Source organism: Argiope bruennichi, chromosome 6, assembly GCF_947563725.1.
Source record: "Argiope bruennichi chromosome 6, qqArgBrue1.1, whole genome shotgun sequence".
Classification (NCBI taxonomy): domain Eukaryota; kingdom Metazoa; phylum Arthropoda; class Arachnida; order Araneae; family Araneidae; genus Argiope; species Argiope bruennichi.
This window is the reverse complement of record NC_079156.1, coordinates 58,592,644-58,617,688: the sequence shown is the minus strand read 5'-3', so window position 1 is coordinate 58,617,688 and position 25,045 is coordinate 58,592,644. Positions and strand designations below refer to the sequence as shown.

At 27.9% G+C, this 25,045-nt stretch overlaps 1 protein-coding gene across 4 annotated transcripts in view; it reads right to left on the bottom strand.

Moving 5' to 3' along the window:
• The window catches only part of LOC129972222 (transcription factor Sp9-like), a 79,279-nt gene extending 59,244 nt beyond the window's left edge, over positions 1-20,035 (bottom strand). For all 4 annotated transcript variants that reach the window (XM_056086265.1, XM_056086262.1, XM_056086268.1 and 1 more), the window contains exon 1: positions 19,622-20,035. The gene's annotated coding sequence lies outside the window, so the exon portion shown is untranslated. The remainder of the gene's footprint in view (positions 1-19,621) is intronic.
• Positions 20,036-25,045: the final 5,010 nt, after the last annotated feature.

Here is a 25,045-nt window from a genome sequence, read left to right as displayed (position 1 = left end):
TGGTGCTAGAATGAAAGAAGTTCAAAAGACCCTCAATAAGAAAAAAAAAATTATGAAGTCATAAAATAATATAAGTGTAATGCTAAATTCAGAAATAAACGGGACACGATGAACGAAATTCATCTTGATCAACGCAAATCCCATGCCCTCCCCTATAAAATAATAAACACCGCCCTCTTTGACAAGCCGGATGATATCCGGCGAATCCAGCACACACAGCATCCGGCCCAGGGTCTAATCGCCGGGTGAATAGGGCTGTACCGACGCCGGAAAGGAGGGGACGATGTTCCGCAGCGAGTCCCACTCATCACCCGTCACAAGTGGGAGTCGAATTAGGCTTAAGACGTGTCTACCTCGGGTTGTGAGGGGAGGGAAAGGGAGGCAACTGAAACTGGTTTTGTGAAAAAGTTGAAAAAAAGGGAGGGAGAAAGAAGAATACGTATCGCGGTTCTACGAATGCGGGGTGTAATCGGTGGTATCAGACGATTCTCACCTACGAACGTCACGGGATATTGACGTATACGAGTTATTATGAGCCTAATATTTGATAGCTGATATTTTCTGAGTTTTAATAGATAGAGGAAAACGATTAAGACGCCTTATCTTTGGCTTTATCATCTATTATTCAATTAAGTGTCTTAAATATGAAATAAATTAAGTAACTGAAAACAATCATTTATTGTTTTTAGTACAAATATAAGATTTCTTATTTTAAAAATGTGAAAATGCATATAAAAATGTTGCAGACGGGGGATGAATATTTCAGATGCTGTTATAATATTTTAATGAAACGTTTAATAAATATATCATTTTAATTACTTTTTATTCATTTGAATTTTGTTTCTTCTTTTTAAAAAAAAATACCGTTAGAGTTAACATAAAACGAAACTTGATAAAATGATTAAAATAAACATGCAACAATCAACCTTTAAATTATTTAAGACTTGCTCTTGAATGTGAAAATTTAAGTAATATTGTTTTTCAATAATGTACTATAAAAGTGTTAGGAATTAATTAACTTAATTACAATAGACTTCTTTAAATCTGACACTCGTGAATCCGACACTCTTACTAGTCCTACACTTCTTCTGGAGCATATTAATAGGTAATAAACCGTTCTTGCCAGTAAAATCTTGAAAATTTCCCTCTTTCAGTAGGTGATTTATCTATTTAACGTGTTCCTACTCAATACTTTAATATATCGATGGCTCATACCCCACACATGGAAAAATGTATCATTATATAATTCAGTAATGTGTATATGATTCTCTTTAGTCCAGAATCCTTTCTACAATCCGACAGGTGTCCAGTCTTGTTTAATCGCATAAGAAATTACCATTATTAATTACTACTTCAATAAATTATTGTCATACATTCACAAAAATGCAATTACTTATTTATGTAAATTAAGAGAGGAAGAAAAAATCTATTCGTTCCATACATAAAAAAATTGTTGCATATAAGAACTGAGATTTAAAAACTGATTTTTTTTTTTTTTTAAAGTTGAATGTTAAAAACATTTAAGTTATCTTGATAAGTATTTGTTGCAAAAATAAATTTTTTTTAAAAAAAATCAAATTTGAACAAAAATTAAAACATATCCGTAGAATAAAACTTTGAAGAGCTCTTACTGGAAACATCTCTGCAGTTCAATAACTATTAGTTGTTTATAAGTAAAACCTATATGATATGCTTCAGAAACTATGAACCTTGAATTTAAGACATTAATCTTTGGAACTAAACCGATTTTGTTTTTTGTACAAAAGGTTCAAACATAAAAATATTAAAGGACAAGCAAATATTAATTGAGCAGAAAAGGTTTAAGATGGTTTAGCCTTAGACGAGAACCAATTCGTAAGCGGAATCGCCGAAAACAATATTACCAGATTTCACGACATCTTTTCATAAGACAACTGTAAGAATATGCAACGACTATTCAATTCATTCACTGATGACAGTAATCTAAAAAAAAAGTCTTTATATCTCTTACGAAAGTTTTTTTTATTCGGATACCTGAACACAGCATCCATAATCTCCTGTATCGTCTTGTCTTACAAACAAACCTCCGGGCAATATCTGGGTAAGAATCATTTAATGCCGCAAGGAACAGGAATCAAAATGCGCAGAATACGTGGAAAAGGACTAGTTCAGATTTATACAACGACGAATGGCAACAGATGATGCATGGCAAAGTCACCGAACTTACCTGTGGCGACAATTATTTCTGATCCCTTCTTTCTTTTGAAGACGACCGATGCTAATGGGTGTCTTGAAAAAACAAGTGGATGGAATCACTTAGATCTTCTTAGGAGGGCGTTGGATTACGGCTGGATTTATGGATTTTGAATTTATTTGATCTTTTCTAATGCTCTAATTGCGGTGAAATTCAGTAGCCCGAGGAACGAATTAAGACTTTGCTATCTGTGTTAATAGATAGATATTCTTCTTTGTCACCTGAACATGACCAAATCCCTTGAAAACCTTCATTGATATGGATGAAATGGATTTATTTATTCTACAGGAAATGAGAAAGTATGTTTTTTTGAAGATGTTACAGTGTAGCGAAGGATTTTTGCCTCTGGTGTTATCTGCATGAGATGGGAGTTTTGGCATAATTTCATGAGCTGTAAGCGCGAATGAATTTGTAAAACTTGCAGTTTACTATTTTTTATACTACCATCTTGGATTAAGAGAAGATAAGCATATAAAGAATTCGTTCCGACAGTGTCTTATGATCTCAATAACAAGCCGTTTGACGTGTAATGAAGCTTATAATTGTCTTCAAAAATGCAGATGAAAATCTGCGATACATTACATCAATCTAGTGAAATATTATACAGATATTTGATGGATTTTAATTCTTTTTAATATAAAATATCTTTAAGATAAAATGTTTTATGATGCATAATTTTTTTTTAATTCATGGCAATTGAAAACGAAACCAAACCAACTAATTTCATTCGAAACCATTGTAATTATAAAGAAATTGTGTAACTTAGAGAATACAAAACTTTCATTATAAATCGTTTTCAAAAAAAAAAAAAGAGAGAGAGATTGGAATTTCCTAAAAATAGATATAACTTTCGAGACGTATGTGAGCTGCGATACTGATATCATAACTACGGTATTATAACTGACGGCAAATCATCTGATGCTTTTAAACAATGATGAAAAAAGATTAAGAAGAGCTACTCCAGTTTCAATTTAAAGAGGCAATGGATTTCATTGAAATACTCTATTCGAAACCGAAATTATTTTGTTTATCAGTAAGTAAGTAAAAAAATTCTAAGAGCTTAATTTGAACTATAATCTGTCGATTAAAATTTTTTTAATAATATCAATTTCGACGATTAAAGATTTTTTAAAAAATTTAACTTCTACCTGTATGAACATAAATCGTATAAAGTAAGAAATGTGTAATTTATATGCAAGATTTTTTTATTCTAATGGTAAATTTTCAATTTTAAAACTTAATATTTGGGCAATTTAATTAACATAATAATGTATTTCAAAAATTTATTACTTTTAAATGAATTTGCATTAGTAGCCTTAAGTTTGTTTATTAAATTTTCGATTATATGTCTTTTCATTTACATGTTATTACACTTTTTTATAAGTCTCTTGAAAAAGGTATCAATGATGCTTGATTGTATTTTATAAATATGCATACTCCTTCACAATATGCTTATTTTTATAATTTTATGAAGACAAAGAATTTCTTCAAATACTGGTAATTTTAATCCGATTTAATTTAGCATCAAGAACTTGAGAGTAAAGGAACTTGTGGCATTCTATGTTGATCTAAATGATTTTGGAACGTCTAGGTATCATTTGAGGTTTACTGAATAGACTTCTCGATGTAGCTATAATAATCAATATTTTTGGAGGCAGGGGTCGGTAATATTTTGCATTTGTGTAACTGAAATAAGGTTGTATTAATTATTATTTAATATTAATTTTAGTAGATATTTATTTTTAAACCTTTAGAACTCACAATCTCATTTCAAATGAATTTTTTGTGGTTATTTTTCATTCCTATTTTCACATTTAGATATGAACTTGTAAATGATAATTTATTTTTTCAATTAAACTCTGCTACTGAATTCTCTCTCTCTTTTTTTTTTCATTCATATTTGGTGCTTTTAATTTTTTTGGATTAAAGGATAAATTAATCTTTAACTTCGAACTTGAAAATTCGAAACATATGCAAGAAAAAAAAATCTTTTTCATTTTCCAGACTTTATAAATTTGTCATAAGCTCGTTATATTAAAAAAAAAAAAAAAAAAAAAATTCCTTCAATTCTACCCGTTTCGATATAACGTTTGGAGGATTTTCTAAAATTTAGCAGAAATAGAGCTGTGAAATTTTTAGCGCCCTCAAAATATCTGTAGTTTAAAATATGCAGAATAGTTTAAAACATTGTATTCATTGTCGCAAAGGTTATAATCTACCATACAAAATACATAATAAGTTTTAACTTTATAACATGAATGTATTCAGAAATCGATTTTCACAACAGACTCCATATACTGGGAGAGATACGTTCTAAAGGGGGAAATACGTTTGAAGCTCTCTTTCCTCAAACAATAGCTGTTCGAATTTCGTTCTTTCTTTTATTTTCACCAAAACTGGCAATTTTGAATTTGAGAACGAATCTTCCACGCCCCGTCAAAATATTCACTCCCCAATTCCAAAAATCGGATATCCTTGCAAAAAAATTTTTTTTCTCTGCACCACATTCGTTATCAGTAGAAAGATCGCTCTTGAAAGATTGTATACATAATTTTTTTTCGTGCTATCCAATATGGAGATATGATCGGAACTCTTCTCCCACGTTTCATGGAAGACGATAGCAGAAATAATGAGATTACACGATGGGCAAAGAGGGGGGGGGGGTAGGGAAGTATCTGCGCACACAGATACACTGCCACCATTCCATTTTTCAAAAAAGAATAACGGCCGTGGAAGAGGTGGAGGGGGGGGGTGCGCATCGAAACATCGCGCCGTTCGGTGGAGGCAGAGCAAATTACGATAAGTGGTTGGCCACCCCCTTATGCTACAGGGAGGGGTGCTCCGAGATAGTTGTTCAGTTGGCTAAGCAAAACGTGTTAGTCTGTGAAGAGAGCGTTCATTCCGCTAAGAAAAAACTAATAAAAAAGACATTGAATGGCAAGGGGCAGGCATTTTTAACGCTTTGTTAACGTTTACGCTGAAAAATGTATTACCCATCGTGCGTTTTGGATGATATTTCGCTCGGTACGATTGTGGGTAAGTTTCATAAGGACTTCGTATGAAGATTTTTAGGCTTCCGCAAAAGGAGAAACAGTATTTTCACAATTGAAAATACAGGTCATCCTAATTTCAGAATTTTGTATATTATTTTTTTTTCGCCAGTCTTTTATGAATATGAATGAATTCCATCTATGATGGATGATTTTGTTTCATTACTGCACAAAATTAAATAATTTATTTCCTGCAGAGGTGGGAGGGATTATAACGATACTTTCTTTTACTGTTTATTTGGCCATCGTTATCTTCTTAAAAGTAATGATACCCGATTTATATATTACATCGAAGCATAATAATAGAAGACAATTACAAAAATTTCAATGATGTTTTTATAATTTCCTGTTAATTACTAACCTAGCCATCTAAACCATCCTTTAGTAATTAAAAAGCTGGTAACAATCTTTTTGAGCAGTTTAGCGAAAAAGTGAGCTAAAGAAAACATTCAGCATCTTAACATCTTTTAAACTTGTATTGTATGTATGAGAGATTCACTAATAAGTGTTGTGTGTATGAAATTGTATGAGAAATTCACTAACTTTAAAATTTGGGTTACGTGTTTAATTGACATATTTTTTATTTAATAAACAAAAGTACTGTTCTGTTTATTCACAGTAATAATTCTTCGGGTAAATTACTCCCCTTTCAGATACAGTTTCTTAATCTAATAAGAATTACAACTCGGAAAAACTTGTAGAATCGAGTAAATTAGTGAAGAATTAATAAATATTGAATGAAGTTATATTGATAAATTTTTTTGTTTGGCCTAAAAACTGAAGTACATGACTTTATTTGGCATCAAGAGCCATAATTTACATTACTTTTTAATCTTCTTCCATTCTCTATGCATTTTAAACCAAACATGTTTTCAGAATTCAATTCTAAAACAGACTTTTATTACGTGATGAAGCAGGAAAATCACAGGTAAATGGAACATGCGAATGCAATAATGATAAAGAAAGAAATAAAAAAAAAATATGCCTTGTTTCAAAATTTTTTATGATAAACTGGGCTCCAAAATTTTATAAATCACTATCATCAAATTTGTTTAAGAATATTGGACATTATTATATATGCTTCTTTTAGTCAGCTCTTCCCAACTTCATCCGGTACCGTGATCTATAAATTAAGAAACACTAACTGAAAAAGAACCTCGCTATAAGTTTATTTTTATGTCGAAAACCCCTATTAAATAAGCCATTAATAATATTACATCAAGATGATTTTCATCAAAAAATTTGTTTACAGACATTGAAAAATTTGATGCATGCATTTTATGTTAATCATTTCAGGACCCCATTTTTTTAAAAACACACTTCGGTCCATTTATGGGAATCCAATTTTATATCAAGCGACTTAAGTTTTAAAAACTCAGCTTCAAGTTTATTTTTATATCTAAACTTTCCATCAAATAAACTTGAAATCGGCGGCGCGTTCCAAGAAAGTTCCAAACATGATCTCATGCATGACGATACAATCCCGCTGGACATAAAATTCCCTTGACAAAAGGGCCAGGGTGAGGGGTGGAGGAGGACAGGCACCGGGTCATAAAGTGCCGATTGGCGTAATTTGAGTCTTAATCACGGTTTTGACATTACTTCGCCGGCAGCACACATAGCATATCAAGAAGGACCCTTCGTATTCTATCTGTGCATCCAGAAAATCTGGGTGTGGTGCTGGCCGCTTGTGTCACTGGCGACGCAGCTTGCATACGTGAGGAAGGTGGCCAAGTCGCCAGAAAACGAGTTGCCTGATCTGGTGTGATTCTGTTGACACAGGCGGATTAGGGCATATATTTTACACTGCTTTCGCGTTCGGATATTAATTTTATTTAATTTCGTCTTCTCCCATCGTGTCATGCGTTCTATAAATACCACGTTGAGTGGGGTTGGCTTAATAAGTACGCGAGTGGTGGTGCTTGATATTTTTATTAAGGACTGCCAGATAGCAGTACAGGACGAGCGGGTGAGTAATGATGATATTGAGTGAAAAGGAGGATTGTTAGTTTTTGGTACACTGATTGTTTGTTAGGCCCCAGAGATAAAGAGATTGTGTCAAATGTGGTTACAATGCCAAATGTGAATGGATGATTGATTGTTTTATTTGAAGCATTTAAGTGCTATTACAATACATTTAAGAACAAAGTGATACCTCGTAACATTGGATACTTTCTTTATTAAGTAGAGAATTAAATTTAATTAATATAGAAATGTTTCTTCAGAGCTAGCAGCAAAATCGGGTGAAGATAAATATAATGAGAAATAGCAAAAATTATGTGACTTCTTTCATAATCTTAAAGCTATTTTTAATTTGAACTGTCGCCAAACATAAATTGTTATTTTAATTAAGCATAAAAGTATCTTTAAATATAAAATATTAAATTAAAATTTATCTTGCATTTAAATCCAGAGAATGCACTAACTTTTAGTGCATAAAGAATTTCTAATATTGTAACTGTAAATATTATAATTAATATTGTAAATATTGTAATGTAATATAAAAATTGTAAAGATTTTAGAATGGAAAAAAAAAAGAAAAAAGAAGGAGAAAAGAGGGAAAAAAGGTAGAAACTGCCAACAATAATTTATTATTAGTATTAAAAGAAACTGCGCTCATCGTAAAATACAACTAGCGAATAAATTCTCTTTTTCTTTTATTTGCTTAAGGAGAGAAAATGAATAAATGATAATGCTAAATTGATTAATTACTTTGTTGTAATGGTTTATGATTGAAAAGAAACCTTTCAAAAAGTGATGCCATGAATCATTCATAAGAAGGGCAATATCCTCTGAGTGTCCGATCGATTGAAATTGATATAGGAAGAAGATGACACAGAGCAGATCAAACTGTCCTCCTATAGCAGTATTGCTATTAATTGAATTGGAGTATAATTTCTTTAATTCCTCTCTCTTTCTATCTCAGTGATCCTATATTTATTTTGTTTAAAGTTGTAAATCCAAGAATTGGCATTTTTAGAGAAATAAAATTAAAACAATAATTAACAAAAATTTTAATTTATATTTTTGTAAAAGGCAAAGAATGTTAATATACTAATAAGAAATAAATTATATCACTCCTGTTTAAAATATTAAATACAGACAGAGATTTCGCACAGCAATATATATTTTATACATAATATTCTTTATATTGATCAAAACACAAATAAAAGTCTTACATTTAACTACTTTTATCAGAATTCAAAATAAACTCTCCCCCTAATAATAATTGCAACTTATATATGTGTATTTATTTATATTTAAAGTATTTGTTTCTAGTAAAAAATTCTAAAGAATTGCATAAAATTCAATTATATACAATACATATCTAATGTTGTAAAAAATTTGTCATAATACCGAAATTTGTTATTTCATATTGTGGCAAGTTTGTCAGAATGTGACCTTGTAATAGATTTTTCCAAAATATTTTGTTATACGTATTTATATGTTATTTGCATTTGTATGTTATATGTTATTTGTATGTTAAAAAAAATCGTGCTGTGTAATTTTGTCACAATATTATGTTATAGAAAATTTATCAGAATACCTTGTAAGAGAATTGTTGCGATTTTTGCACCATGATATATGAAACCATATTGCTAAAATATGCTATTATGAATATCTACTAAAAAGTCAAAACTTTTACTTATCACGGTGTATGGAAAACATATAAAAAATATTTGTTGTGAGACGTTGAATGTTGTAATTTCATTAAGAAAATTCGCCCAATACATTATAACATGCAAAATTCATTCCGTGTTTTACCAAAAGCTTGTAAGAAGCTTGTCATAATATCTTGTTATTGAAGAGCTTTTGACATTTTTACACGATGTTATATGAAAACTATTATTAAAACACAGTTTTTTGCACCAAGTTATATGGTAACGATGTTGTCGAAATACCGAATTCTAAGAGGGCTGATTGTTACAACTATAACTGTAATTTAAAAAATACAGCATGAGTATTACTTTCATACAACGGTGCAAAATTTAATTAAGATTTTAATGAAATTGTTATATAATTAAATAAAAAAAACTCTTTTAATGGAAATGCTACTAAGGTTTAGAAATTCTTTTACCTTTCCTGGCGACAGTGAAAATTTTCACGCAAAGGGCAAATATATAGTAAGAATATATAGTAATATTAGAATTTTAGTACAATATACTTCTTACTAATAAAATAATAATTTTTTCAATTGAATAGAATATAGAATTAAATATTGAAGAAAGTGAATAAGCGAAATAACTGCAAGTATCACGGATTATAAGGCCATGTTATAAGAATTAAAGTTATGCAGGTAAGGTTGAAGGAGCAAGTTGCTAAAGATCATATAAATTTGAATGCCATTTATATATCTTTTATGAGTTATGAATATATCTTCATGATCAACTTTAAACTTAACTTTATTGCAAAGAATATTAGATGTTATATCTTAAAACGCAAATCTGGAAAAATATACAAACTATCTTTAAATGTATCAGAACTATAATCAGGACCTTTTAACAGGGAAATTCACGTATCAAGTAACTTCTTTTATAGAGACTATTTGATTTTTCATTGACTGAAAGACCGATTTGCAAATTTGATACGAAATGAATAGCTTTCTGTAAATTGAGGTAATTGAAAGAAAAAAAACTTTAGTAATTTTCTTTTTGATTTTATATAAATATGTAATAAAAATAAAAATTAATTTATGAAAACACAAATTTTTTTTAAAAAAAATCGTATTTGGAAGATAACAAATTTTGATGATTTATTAAATGTCCAAAACAGCAAGCAACGTAAAAAGTTTTTAAGAAAATTTGCTTTATATTATATATATATATATATATATATATATATATTTGAAAGCGGAGAAACTTTTTTTTTCTCCTTCTTCTTTTGATTGACAAAAATGGTGAAAAGTAAACAGAGCAATTTTTCGCGATAAAGAATATCATTTTCATTTGAAAAAACGTTTTGCTACCAAAGCTTAAATTTTGACAGAAACAAAATCGTCTTTGTGAACAATTAAGTTTGCTTTAGATACGAATCACTCATTACCATAAAATAACCATGAGCAGCACATGCAACATTTATAAACTGCAACAGAGGCGATTCAGAAATCAATGCATAATGGAGTCCAATAAAAAAAAAAAAGTCTATTTTGCTTTCAATGGATGGAGTGAGGGAGGGGATCTAATAACTTTGGATATGTAATAAGTGCTACTAAAAATCAAAACAATTTGAATACCAATTACATCTATCATTTTATAATTATAAATACGAATTTTATGTCTTAATTTAGTCAGAAAAAGTAGAAGGAGAAAAGAAAAAGAAAAATGATGCTTCATAAATAATTGAATCTATCTCAATAAAAAAAAAAAAAAAAAAAAAAAAAAATGCAAGTTGGGAAGTCTAAGAACTACTGAATAAGTTCTTTCTTACTGAAAGTACTTATATAAACATATTAAACATGTGCTTAGCGAGAGGCTTTTATATAATATGCTAATAATTCTACCGGTGTTTACATAGTACTCCTATCACAGCCCTGAAAACTAACAAAATTGAAGTGGGCTGTTTTTTTCCTCCTACTGAAACTTGTTTACGTAAAAGCTTAACACTTCTGAATTTTTTCCCCTCTTTTTTCCATCTGTCTTTTCATCTTTTAAGCCGTATTAGCCGGGTTGATATAAAATTAAAAAAAAAATAAAATATCTCGAATGACAGCAATTAAAACAAAAACAAATTCAAATATTAAACTTAATTACTGTTACAAGCAATATCAAATATCAATAAAATAATCCGACTCAAAGAAATTAATTAATAGTTTTTTTTCTTCTTTTTTTTAATTCAATATTTCGCTTTGGTTGCAAAATTCAGCAGAACTGGCTAGAATATTTATGTTAGATTCAAAACCAAATAAACATATAATGACAGCTGCTAACTTCCACTGTGACAGATGAAATAATTAATCATAATGTGACAATTTTCAGCTAATAATTAATATTCCCTAATGATCTATTAACAGTGACTAATAACCGTTTATATATGGATAAAAACAATTCAAAATTTCATTTTCTCAAACGATTTCCATTAAAATTATTAATTTATTGAATGATCTGCCATCAAAAATTGAAATTTTGACTAATTTATATTTCAAGATTGATAAATATACAAAACGGAAACTATTATGGCTGTTTCAAGTTTGTTAACTTTATTTTAAATAAAATATCTAGTTAAGAGTTTGAAAACATAATTTTATTTATTTTTATTTACAGGTATATATAGATGCAGATAACAAATTACAATAATTTTGCATACGTTTGTTTAATATTGATATATTTGCCAAGCTAAAGAAATTAGTCACCGGCAACATTTGTAATTTTTAAACTATTAAAGAGATACTTAGCTCATACTATTTAAATATTCTAAATTGTTACAAGAAAAATTGAATATTAAACTTGAATTGGGCTATCATGTTCAGCAAATAGAAAATGATGAAACGTTTCAATTTCTCAAGTTAGTAACATTTTGTTTTTATTCTAAGACTTAATTAATATTTCACAATACCAAAAAAGCAAAACGGAGGGTTTCCCCCCCCTTTTTTGCTATAAATAAATTTTTGAAATTTAAGGGATACTTAAATTCAAAGGATGCTGTAAAAAAATAATAAGATGCTGTAGATGATGCAGCAAAGGTTATTAATGATATTTTGAAATCAGTTTGACATCAAATTGTATTCTCGATGTATTGAATGAATTTGATGCGAATTACTAAAAGAGAATTTTAGATTGGAATTTCAAAATTCGTAAATTTTTTTGGCATGCAAAATTCTTTAATTTGTATTTTATGACACCTTTATATATCTCTATTAAAATAGCATTTTGTGCTAACATCGCAAATATAGGAACGTCCAAATATGGATACAAAAATTTTATAGTATACAAAATTAAATTTTATAATTATTTTTTCAAATTATAAAATTTAATTTTACATATGAATTATTTTTAAATATATTTTCACTATATAAGTAATATCTCCTTGGGCAAATATTCTTATGAATTTTATTCTTCGAATGGAAAATAAATTTTAGAAAAATCTCAAATCAAACTATTTTATGAAATGTGGTGTAAAGCCTGGTCTTTAAGCTAGGAATTAGTTTTGCAAGCAATGCTATTTTAAAAGCATACAAATAATATAAATATGTCAGAAAAGATAATTGAAAGATTTTTTCCATAATAAAAATTTTCTGTCACTAATGTGAAATTAAAATAAATACAATAACTCAACGAATAAAAAGTTCATTCTTAAAATTATTCTCCAGCTCTCTCCCTTTCTTGAATTAATACATTAATACATTTCTTGATTAATACATCAGTATCTATTTGATTTAAAATTATTTCCTATATATCACTGCGCATAGACTCATGTTAAAAAATTTGGATATATTCAAACAATCTATTCTCTAGTACTTTGCAATTTTGAAATAAAGCTAAAAGAAAATGACCTTTACGCACAAAGCTGAGATTTGAAAGCCTTAAATAACCATTTGGGAGACAATTTTCCTTTATAATAAAAGTTCTTTATTTATTTATTATTATTATCATTGTTCAATTTTGGAATCCAATGAGCAAATTATGGGATAAAAATGGTATCGCGATTTATTATATATATATATATATTACTTTGCCATTTTTGAAACAAAATTTATTTACAATAAAAGTCATTTATTTATTGTTATTATTGTCCAGTTTTGGTAGCTCTATACATTACTAGCCAAATACAATTGTGTTAAGTTGAGAGCTTTATTTATTCATTATTACTATCCAGTTTTAAGATTGCGATCAAATAATTAGATGAAAACAATATCAAGAACATTTTTTTTTTCATTTCAAAAAAGTTTATGCTTATAAAAAGTTTTTTTAAAAAAAAAATGTTTTAATCTACAATTGCAACAATAGCCTAAATGTAGTTTCATAACTGTCGACAAACCTCACGGATGCACCCCTGTATTTCTGCCTATGCGAACCCCACCAATTCATTTTTCGGCGACCCCCTCATGGTGATACCGGCTCACTCCCCGGGAAAATATCTCGCACGTCGTAAATTTTACGGAATTCAATAAAAGCCGCTGAGAGTCCCATAAGTCATACTGGGTGTGAGAGCAACCAACTGCTGGATTTTTTCCCCCTCCCTTCTCTCCAGTTATTTTTCTTCACGGATATCAGATCTGTAAACATAGATTTGTTTATTTGCGCATTATTCCGATTTACATTACTTGATTTTTCTTTTGTTTGCTTTGAAATGGGCCTGTTTATCTAAATTATATACAGAGGAGAATGGGCGGTATTTGAAATATGTCTCTGGGATTCTGTTTCATAAAAAAGAATGATTATTTAAAACCATTCAATTATACCCATGAATTTATTATTACTATTACAAGTATGAAAGACATGAAACAAAGGAAATTATTCTTAAAGAAATATAATAATAATATCTTATTACATAATTTTTACATCAAATTTCCGTTACTCATAGAAATAATAAAAAAAAATTAATTTTAATTTATTTATTTTATTATTATTATTATTATTTTGTTATAATGAAGCAAAAGATTTCACAAAAAATTGTAATGTATCTAACTAAATAAAGACGCATATAAAACAAGGTTGCTTAGTTAAAAACTCGTATTTGTGATAATAACAATTGAATTTAATTCTTATGTTATGTTAGTTAAATATATATGTATAAAACAACATATGTTATTTGCAAATCTTTTATTTGAAGTTTCATTATTTTTGTTATTTTTATTTATCAAAATAAAGGGGAACAGAAATCAGAATTTTCTTAAGTCATAAAAAATTTTGCTGCCATTTCAAAAATATCTTTTTTAATTAGATATTAGACTTATAAATACCTCAAGTGTATAACTAAGTTTAAATACTTTATTATTATCAAAAAATAAAATGAATTACAATTTAGAACATATAATTATTCATTTCTTTTATTTTTGGTAGAACTTGATATTTTTAGGTTTGTTTTTATACATTATGTAAAAATGGAAAGATAAGTTGATAAATATGCATTCTTTCTCACAAATTCCATGGCGCTAATCTTAAAATTAATAAACAAATAATAAATAATAAAATTTTGAATTATTATGCATTCCTTGTTTCAGTTTAATTTTTGAGTTTGACTTTGTGCATATACTTATAGCAGTATCGAAAGTGAATTATTTACGAATATATACATAAAGAGTTATTTTTCAATGAAAAATATATTTATAAACTATGCCCCAAGCAGAAAAAAGTGATTTAAATATTTTTCAAGTAAAAGCTTTTCTTTAATAATTTAAAAATTAAAAAAAATTCAAATAATCTACAATTTTTGAAATAATTCTTCATTTTTTCAAATTTGGATGGAAAATTCATTTTAAAATAACACCATCAAATAATACTAACACATACATATGTGTTAGTAAGTTTCATATGTCTATGGAGAGAATAAAAATTTCTTCAAATTTGGGAAATAAAAAGGTTGAAACAGAGGTTATTTTTCTAAACATAGTTTCGGAAACAATTGGATGTTTTTTTCTTAGTTAATTGTGGCATAATGTTTGCTTGTTGATTTTAAAATATGTTTTTGAAAAAATTAAAATAATATTTTTTTTTCAGTCAAATCAGTGAAAAATTTAGAGGAACACCTCCGCCCATTATATTCTTCCTTAAATGAACTGACAATCGATTGCACGTTCTTAACAAATCTTTAAAAATATATTTGCAAGAAACTTTAAACTTATCTGTAAGCAATGCTATCGTAGAACTTAAAACAATTGCATTGTTTCTTGTTTCAAATTTTTGTTTCGGATTTTTTTTCTATTGTAAAAATAATAATAATAAAAATGCTTATGATCAACAAAGAATCAAATATTGGAATGCATTTTTCACAGTGTAATGTGATGATAACCTTTGTTCCTTTTGAATGAAAATAAATAATTCCATGTATTTGGGTAATTTGGTCGATTGTAAATAAAGAGATAATGTAACAAACAACACAATATTTGCGCACTTAAAAAAAACACGTGTTTTTATCAAGGCGTGAATCAAAACTTTCAAAGTATTTGTTTTCTTATATTACAGATATTTATTTTGGAGAAGAAACATCTCCCTTATCAGTTCCCCCCCCCCTAACTATTAAAGTAGCATTAATATCAGTTACCCTAAACAAATAATCTTAAGATTGACAACAAGTATCACCCGCTGAGATCGCAGTCGTATCTGACAAGATCACAAGATAAAAATCATACTTCCAAACACTGTCGAATTTAAAAACATATAACCTTACAGACATATCTCCCTAAATAATGATACTCCGACCCTGTCTTAATCCATCATCCAAGTGACCACTTCAAAACTCCTTTCTTTTCCATGCATACAATTATCATACGCATTATTGTTTTTGTGTACTACATACATAACCAGCAAAACTGTACGCTACGCTGCATATATACAAAATGATGGAAATGTTATCTCTGGCGCAAATAAAAATAACAACATCATTAATCCTTGGTGTATCGAGGAGTGTTGAGCAGTGCTTGTCCAAAGTATGGAAAAAGACGATTTATAAACCTTGTGAGCTGCGGGTTGACATGTGAGCTAAGGGTTTTTATCGGCTGCAGTTTCACGCAACATGAATAATACCGAGGACCCACGACAGGGGTGTTTATCGAAATGCGCTATCGCCAGAACTGCTCTTGTTACGCAGCAGCCCTATCTACCTATGCGTGACCAGGGATCCGGGTGCCGGTAAAATACGGGAGATAGACCGCCCGATGCAATGGACGAATACGCTCGCAATGGGTGTCTATAATGTACTATATCTAATCTTATACTTTATATTAATAAAACAATGATATAGTATTTTAATTAAATGGAATTTCCAAAAATTCATTAACAAATTAATTTTATTATTTATATTCAAACTACACTATTTTCAAGTATCAATACACTTCTTTATGTATGACTTTTCATATAAAAATGATATAACGATAATAATGATATAACATTTTAATAAAAGGATATATCTAAAAAATTCCTGGCCTAATTACGTTTTGTTAGGTTTTATTTCGGTATTTTAAAAAACATATTACATCTTTTTAAAACTTTGAAATACTTTTGATTTAGGTTTATATAATAAATATTCAATAAATTATATCTTGAAAGGACTGCAGCCAATATAAAACTAATTATCCTCCTTCTTATTTATTTACGTATCACTTATTTATAAGTCTTCCCCTGCATTTGGATTTTTGTAATTAAATAAGTAATGAAAGTTTCTTTTTTTCTCTTAAATATTTCCTTTCTTAAAATACTTTCAATATTATTTTAACAACTAAAATCACGGGAAGGAAAATTAACATTTGAACTAAGACAAAATTCTGCAAATTAATTGGTTTACAAATGTAAGCAATTCCTTAAATTAAGTAACTTATATATACAGCTCCGAATATATTTTTAACCCCCCTCACTTTTTATGCGTTTTGTGATCGAATTATAATTTATATAATCAACATTAACCAGAATATCAATAAGCACTTTTAACAAGTAAACTGAGATATTGATTTATAGATTTAAGATCGATAATTCAAGAAAAATTTTTTAACTTAAACTTGAACACTAAACAATTAAGTAAAAATCTTTACTATACTGTAATTCTAACAAATTTTGTAAATATAATTTTTATGCATATGTCTATTAGGTAATAGTAATAATAGTCCTGTTTTATATTATTAGAATTATTTTAACACATTATAACTGCGATTAATATGTATCTGAAATATGATTCTTATATCAAATAATTTAAATTCTTTTAGCAATAATTTAAAACTAATTGTTATAGAAACTATTATTATATTTTTTAATACATACATATATTCAATGTACTTCTTACTTTGACTGTACTTAAAAAATAGTATTCGAAAGTGAGGAATCAGAATTTGCTTTAGTCTTGTTATTTCATTACATTTTTTAAAATTTCATATAGTTAGTTTTTGGTATATTAAATAATAAATATTTTTAAAAAGATTTGCTAATTATTGAAGTAAATTTAAAGGCAAATAAAAACTACCATTGATGCAGAACAGTTTTGAACAAATCAAATTAAAATTGTATTTTTCTAGTCATATATTCAATAAATACTCTGAAATTTTTAGGGAAAAGAAGTTAATTTGCTTTCGTTGTTGTTTTCGGTACGCCACTAAACAAAGATAGATTTAAACTTTCCACTATCTTTGTACTATTTGGAAACATATTGTTTTGCATTAGAAAGTCTGTTATCTAAAATTTTAAACAATTGAAATAGACTGTAAATAAGTAATGAATTTTCAAGTTAGAAACCCAAATTTGGGAAGAAAGATCTCCCATCCGAAAATACTAAATGATTATAACCATTGTAATCGTACTTCCTGACGAATGAAGAAACATCTATCATATTATTTAATGAAATTTTGCTGCTATGAGAACGGATTTATTAGGAAAATCAGTTACACTAGAGGTGTAAAATTTACTATTAAGAGTAATATAATTCTGATGAAAACCTGTTTTAAAACATTTTAAAACATTTCTTCCATGCATCATTTAAAAACTAATTGCAATTTTCATAAAAAGTTTCCGCTATTTTAAGAAAATTTCAGAAAATAATTTTCTATGCAATTTTTCTCTAAAATTTTTTTTATAAAAGAAATTAACTTTTTGTTTAAGAAAAGACACGATCCGTTTTACGCAATGATTTATTTTGTTAAATAACCTACATTAAAATAAGTGATGCAATCGTTTAAAATTTATTTTTAAGAATGAATTATCGCATATGTAACTTTTTTTTTAAATGTAGCATTAAAATGCTTCTCTGCTGTGATATATTCTTTCGAAAATTTCAAATCTTGATATGTGAATAAAATGAAGAATTTAAAAAGATTTTCTATTTAATTAAAGATTTTAATTATCTTAAAAGATTTAAGTATCGCAAATTGATATAGTTAATGACTGAAGAAAATGTTTTATTTTATATTTAAAGAGTTTAATCGAAAAATAGAAATATTCTTAAAGAGAGAGAAATTTTTATCTTTAAAAATAAAACATTTATTATTCCATTAATGTAAAAATAGCAGTCTGCTAAGTACTGCTGTTTGAATTGTTTTAGAACAAAGTGAAGACAAGCAAAAGATTTTCCTTAATACAATAGTTTAAATCAATGGTGAAAGTAATTGTTTAATTAGCAGGATTTATAAGTATTTCAGTTTTTATTCATTGCTATCTGAAACTTATTGCTTATAAAATAACTAAAGATAATAAATATATTTTAAGTTCAATAATATGATGTTAAATTAATGATAAAGTGCTTGAAATCTACTATAAAAAAGCATTTTACAAAGAGAATAAAGATGGAGAAATCGTGATCATTCTTATTACTGTTATATAAAAAGAGCTAGAACTACTTTCATATATTCTGTCATTTATATACTAAATTATTCTTTAAAAGAAGTTAATTATAATTTTAAAAAATGTTATATTAAAAATATTAAGAAATTAAGTGAAAGCCTATAAAACTGCGTATAAATAATTGAACAAATTCATGTTTTAAAAATTCATATAGTTTCAATCTATAATAGTGCGCCAATTGCTTATAAAATAAATAAAGGCAATATACATACATTAAGTGTAATAATATGACGTAAAACCTTTTGCTTAAAAAATAAAGATAATATAGATATATTAATTGTTCCCTAAAGTTGAAAAGATATTTCACGTCCTTTGTAATTTTATGGGTTGGACTTAATAAACTAACTTTTAGCACACAGTTAGAAACAACTGACATTTTCATTTAATAGGAAAATAAGACTTAGAGTTAGCTTGATTGAAAAAAAAAAAGATTTTATCACGACGACATTTGTTCTCTTAAAAGAAATATTAAGTCCCAAAGTCCCTTTCAATAAAATATTGATCAATTACTAATAAAATCTTATCAACTAAGGACTCATCAGAATGGCATCATAAACCGCGCTATTAATATAATATAGTTTTTAAGTATTTACTATGCATAACTCATGAAAAATATTGCTTGAATGAAACAATAGTTTCATAGTAAATGTCATTATTGTCAGTAACTTTACAAAAGCCTGTTTTAACTTACCCATGTTAAATGTTTCAAATAAAGTGTATCATAAAGAATGAAAAAAAAAAAAAGATACATGCAATATTGTTAAATATCTAGTTATAAATTATCAATACTAAATTCTTTAAGTACTGAAATGTATAAAAGAGAAATATTATTCAAATGCGAAAAGTATATTTCAACTTACCCCAATAGTGGAGCCAGCCATGTAAGTGAAAGTGAGCAGATTCCTTTTGAAATGTCAAATGGGATGTACAAAGATGAGCAGGAACGTCGAAAAAAATATAAAACCGACGTGGAGGATAATAAAAGATGAGTAAAAAAAATACGCTGATGTTCGGCCCCACTGAAAAAAAGGGACCCTTTTCTCTAAAGAACACACACAAAAAACAAAAAGAAAGGAAACTAGAAGAATACTGTGTTCCCTTCTTTTGTTGTGCGGCGTCACGGAATACAAGAGAAGGATGGTACTCAACGAGCACGGTAAATTATTTGAGCAAACCGATCCCTCAGCATGCGCTGCAATCCGACACAGTTATGGGAAGCAACTGTGAAGCAAACAGCCACACAAACTGGATTCAATAGCTGTGGTTAGCGATCTGGCCATACCCAAACGACAGGCCAATAAGTGGCAGAAGGGGGCGGCACCCAGTGGGTACCGCCTACCGAGCCGCCGCTAATTGCAGGTGCTCCCCTGCCGAGGAAAGGGGCGGGTCCCATCAGCCAATGGCGGACCGCCTGGGTTGTCATGATTGATGGACAGCAGTAGTGGCATCTGGTGGCTGACTGCAATATCACACATTTGTTTGTTTTTCGGCAACGCCAGAGGGCGCTACTAGATGGAGATCACGTGACGACCGTGGACCGGAATGTTTAGTTTTTTTCACTGCGTTGAAGAATTGGATCAGGGAATGAAAAGGGGGTAAATGTGGGGGTTATAATTTCATAACGGGGAAGATAATTTTCGGGGGATGGCATGTGCCCTTCGTTTCAAGAGTATGCTGTAGACATCATGAGGTGAATGGACAATGAGAGGAGTTCTAGTCATGGGCGGACAAGGAAATGCCATATATCTTTTATTTATTTATTTATAAAATTTCAATCCAGGTCAGTAAAGTTTTCTTCGCTTGCAATTTTAAATATTTTCTTTATGAATTTATTGTGTTTTAATTTTAATAAATAATATTAATCATCTAAAATATTTAAATAATATTAGATTTTGAGAAAAAAAATATAAGAATATTCTACCCATCAAAAGTTTTCAAAAAAGCCATTCATAGATGTTTTAATTTTTGCTTAATGCTTGAATTTGAATTAATTGTTAAATATTAACTTGATTCAAAGAACGCAAAAGCCGCGTTGAGAACACGTTATCTTTTTGCTAATTATATTAATCTTCAAGAGTAATTATTATTATTATTATTATTTTGGTACTTCAGAATGCATGAAAAAGGAGCTTTTTTTAAATGGCCGTTACAAGTGATTGTTTACAAATTTTATGAAAAGTGTTTTTTCTTTCTTGTTAAAAATGAAAGTTAAAAACTTCAAAATTTATCTTATAGTCTATTTTCTAAACGATTCTTTCTTAGTCCATTAAAACTGTATTATTCATTATTAAATTCTGCATTGTTCGAAATATTCTTGTTAAATTGAAAGAAAATAAAAATTTCCGCTTTTCATATATATATAGAGAGAGAGAGTTTTCACTGTTTTTAGATAATTATAAATTGTCTTAGCGATAGAAAGGTCAAAATGTCAAAGCAATAAAAATTAAGAATTTATTAAATATTTTAATTAGCTTCTACTAAAAGTAATCTCTGGTTTTAGGTGCAGATACAGGACTTAATGTAAAGAATTTTAGATTCAGTAGAATACTTTTCTCCAAAACAATTCGTTACTGGAAATCCAGTAAAAATTGAAAAAAAAAAAAAAAAAACACTACATAGTTTGGAAATAAATACAAAATATAGAGAATTTTAATTGCGCCATAAATAAATTATATTTAACTTACATAGACGAAAAAAAATTATATTTCTCTTATCTCAAGAATAAAAATTAAGAAAACTGAAAAATTAGTGCAATAAATATAATTAAAAAAAACTAACTGATAAATATTAGTATATTCTACTGTATATTCTTATAGTCCAAATTTATTATTTGATATTATGTATTAATGTTGATTTTACTCTTAAATACACTTTATAACTACAACTTTTACCGATAAATACAATAAATAAATGAAGAAAAAATTAAACATCGTCTTCATAGTTCATGATGTATATTCCTATTTTTAAGCACAATATTTTTTATTTCTAACAAAACCTCCTAATGAGTGCATTTTATTACAAAAATAATTTAGAAACTAATTACCAAATAAAATAGTCGGAATTATTATATCAAAAACTTGCGGAATAGCACCCCCACTTTTTTTTTTCTTTTCATATTTTGTACGACGTATAAAAATGTGCAGATTCATACAAAATTACAATTGGATATTATTTCAAATGAAATGGTAGAAATGCACTGAAGTTGAACATAAGAGGAAATGAATCATTTTTCTGAAGATGATTCATTAGCTCTATATGTTTTAGATTTATTTAGAATCTTTTACTGTTACTTGTACATCAAGCAAATGATCGATTTTTCAAGATATATATCACTTTGTTCTTTTTATAATAATATTTAATAGTCTATTTTCCTTTAAAAATTGGAAAAAAAGCAAGTTTTTAAAGATATTTCAAACAACCTTTTTTTATTCTTTTATTTAAGCGTCACTTACAATTATATTAAAAACAATATTTTTAAATGAAAGAAAAAAAAATTCGATAATTCGCAGAGAAGAAATCCGAGAGCTGTTTTATAGTCATAACCTACAGCGAAAAATAAAGAGATTAAGAGTGACAAGTTGTAGACATTTATCATATTATTTAGTTGCTTTAACATGCTAATTATATGAATAAGATTATCACCTTTTCTTGCCTAGAACTCCAATCAAATCGTGTTGTGTTACTTAACAATCTCTCTGATGTCAACAATCCCTTTCCAAACAAGATTTTCGTTGGAAAGATGACAATTTAATTACTGCCTTCATCCGATGACGAGCATTTACATAAACGGCAATACTCTTGGAATGTTGAATACAAAAATGAAGATTCCATTTATGAATTCTGAAGAGTAGTGTGTTTCAGCTCAAAGCTGCAATATGAGTATTTTCTCGCCTTCAGTCACAACCAAATGAAATTCAAATGTGGCTGTAAAAGAAGTTGGCGCTAAGAGTTGTCTATTACTGAAAAGGCAGCCTTAATCTTGTTTTATTCGACACCTTTCCGTCTCTTGCTTAAACAAACTTACCACATGTTTAATTTAAAAAAAAAGCAATTATGATTGTAAATGTTTCTGAAGCAGAGAAAATTGTATTGTTTTATTGTCATTATTATTGCTTTTGTTCAATAATAATTTGCAAATAGTTAAATAACAATTTGTATTTACTTATTATTTATTAATGCATGCCAAATCTTAACCTTATAAGAATTGGATCTTACAATTTGTCTCCTCTCTCTCTTATTGTCCATTAAAGTTATTTTAAAACGGGAAAAAAACATATTATTCCTTTGTTCTATTTAACAAAGCTTGTAAATATTATTTTTTTTTTGAAAACTTGTTCTAAACAAAGCCACAAAACACAAATTATTCTGTTATTTAAATAGCTGAATTTTCAATTAAATCATTTGCTTTAAATTTTTAAGTTAAAAAAAAACAGAAACGTGTTATATATAATATACTTGTATCTTTTATACAAGCATATTATGATATACTTTATATTATTATCAATATTTCTATTGCCATTATTACTAATTGTATCTCTCTACAGCAGCATAAGATATTTCAAAATAATGGATTCTTGAGCAAAATAGCCATTTAAGAAAATTTTCCAGTTTCTGCAAATGGTTAAGATTTTTTTAAAATCAAAAACTTAAAAAATTTCTATTTCTAAAAGAGTTCAAATGAACACTTTTAAAAAAAAAGCAACTGTCTATATTCTTAGGGCTGATTAGAAAATCATTGGTTTAAAATAAAACATATTTAATAATAATAAATATATGATGAAAAGAATTTAGTTTTAAACGCAAATAACCGATAATGCATGTTATAAAATTCAGTATTTGTAAAAAAATTTGTTTAATTTCATGTAACTTTTCTTGTTACCCAAAGAAATTAGAAAATAGTATTGCTTCATCCAGTGGAGAATCGATTACTAATTGTATTCTGTATACAAGTCGGAATTGGTCTATATGTCTATAAACACTATGCACACTTCAAGGTCTATACACACTTCAATGGGTCTATATACACTTCAAGACACCCTTTCTCTCCTAAACTTTCAAAATAAGATATTTTTCATTCATTTTAATTTAATCTTTTTATACGTAGTTTTTACTCAACAAATGGTTTGATAAAGTAAAGTAAAAGAAATTTAAATGTAAATTTTTTTGCATACATTGATGATATGTCTGACATGCATTGACTAACAAAATTTTTGATGATCAAATCTGATAAAAATCGTTCAAATACACATGAGCGTCTTAGGTGCCATTTGCACTCTTACATGGATTGAAATGGCGAAAACAGTCCCAAACAGAAATCGTCATCTAATGAGAAGATTAAATATATTCTCTAATCAAAATATCAAGATTTATATAATTTTATTCTCAATTACAGTATTTTAAATGACATGAAAATTTTTATTGGCTGTCATCCTATTTGTTAGTTGCAAAAGTAGTTTAAAGCACTCTACAGAACAAATATTCGGGCTTAGACCTACAAAATTTGGTAAATAATTATGTCTTGGGTATTAAAGATTTCTAAAAGTTTTTTTAAAAAACTTAAGTTGATTTTTAATTTAAAACTAATCGAAATTTTGAAGTTTTCCTTCAATAGCCTCGAAGCATACTAATGCTTATAATCAAGTTTAGCACCACTTTCAAATTTGAAAAATAAAATGTTCAATGATATTAGTTTCATAATCATGCACTGCTATTTTGTTCCAATATTCGCACATTTCAAAAGTATTTTTCAGCCTATTTTACAACAATACTTTTCTTTTTAGCTTGCATATTTTCACACGCACGTGTTGCGATGAAATGGAATTCATTTCTTTGTGTGCATATTATCGCAATTATCTAATTAAAATTATATTTTAAAATATAATAAAGTAGACGAATCAAGACAAAAACATTATCATGATACGATATTTCAAGCTAGAAAATCGATCCTTCTCAAATTATTTTTGGATTAAATATTATCTTATCTCAAATAAAGGATTTCTGTCTTCTTCAGATAAAATAAAAAGATGGAGGGTCAGCAAGCAGTATTGCAATGTTATTATAAATATCAAGCGTTGAAAAAATACAAACAGCAATTTCTAAAATTCCTTTTTTCTAGTATTCTCTTTTTTATATTCGAAAAGTTAATGAATTTTTTTAAAAAAAATGTTTTTTTGACAATTTTACTGATTTTAATTAAAATACATTATTAACTTATATCGTTTATTTACTTAATTATTATTTTTTTAACAAAAATATTCATATAATTGATCCTTACCTTAAAATAA